Source organism: Pan paniscus, chromosome 6 (assembly GCF_029289425.2).
Source record: "Pan paniscus chromosome 6, NHGRI_mPanPan1-v2.0_pri, whole genome shotgun sequence".
Taxonomy (NCBI): Eukaryota; Metazoa; Chordata; class Mammalia; order Primates; family Hominidae; genus Pan; species Pan paniscus.
The window spans coordinates 81,919,416-81,920,530 of record NC_073255.2 but is presented as its reverse complement, the minus strand read 5'-3'; the positions used below and the strand labels follow the sequence as shown (position 1 = coordinate 81,920,530).

At 50.9% G+C, this 1,115-nt stretch overlaps 1 pseudogene; it reads left to right on the top strand.

Moving 5' to 3' along the window:
- The first annotated feature begins 253 nt into the window (after positions 1 to 253).
- On the top strand, positions 254 to 821 carry LOC100994131 (large ribosomal subunit protein uL29-like; annotated as a pseudogene).
- The last annotated feature ends 294 nt before the right edge of the window (positions 822 to 1,115 follow it).

Sequence of the window (1,115 nt, the reverse complement as noted above, 5' to 3'; positions counted from 1 at the left end):
CACTACTTTTTTCTTTAAAAATTACTCGTTTGTTCAGCTCCTTAAAAAAGTCTTTGGTGTTTTATATGTCAAAATATGTGAGGCCAGGTGTGGTGGCTCACGCCTGTAATCCCAGCATTTGGGGAAGCCAAGGTGGGAGGATCTCTCAAGCCCAAGAGTTCAAATCCAGTCTGGGCAACATAGTGAGACCCGTCTCTACAAGAACTAAAAAAAGTAGCTCTTTCCCGAGGAGCGGGCAGCGGCGGAGGCGGCAGCGGCCTGTGCAGCAATGGCCAAGATCAAGGCTCGAGATCTTCGCGGGAAGAAGGAGGAGCTGCTGAAACAGCTGGACGACCTGAAGGTGGAGCTGTCCAGCTGCGCGTCGCCAAAGTGACAGGCGGTGCGGCCTCCAAGCTCCCTAAGATCCTAGTCGTCCGAAAATCCATTGCCCATGTTCTCACAGTTATTAACCAGACTCAGAAAGAAAACCTCAGGAAATTCTACAAGGGCAAGAAGTACAAGCCCCTGGACCTGCGGCCTAAGAAGACACGCGCCATGCGCCGCAGGCTCAACAAGCACGAGGAGAACCTGAAGACCAAGAAGCAGCAGCGGAGGGAGCGGCTGTACCTGCTGCGGCAGTACGCGGTCAAGGCCTGAGGTGCGCGTTGTCAATAAAGCACGTATGGCTGAGAAAAAGAAAAAAAAATTATCTGGGCGTGGTGGTGCATGCATGTAGTCCCAGCTCTTGGAAGGCTGAGGCAGGAAGATAGCTTGAGCCCAAGAGGTCGAGGCTTTAGTGAGCCATGATCATGCCACTGCACTCCAGCTTGGGTGACAGAGTGAGACCCTCTCTTGAAAAAACAATAACAACAACAACAACAACAAAAAACCAAGTAGATTAATAATTGCAGAAACATTTTCTGTGCTCCAGCTTACTTTAAAAATTAGGCCAAATCGCCGGGTGTGGTGGCTCACGCCTGTAATCCTAGCACTTTGGGAGGCCGAAGCCAGTGGATCATGAGGTCAGGAGTTTGCCACTAGCCTGGCCAGCATGGTGAAACCCCGTCTCTACTAAAAATACAAAAAAATTAGCTGGTGTGGTGGCATGCACCTGTAGTCCCAGCTACTCTGGAGGC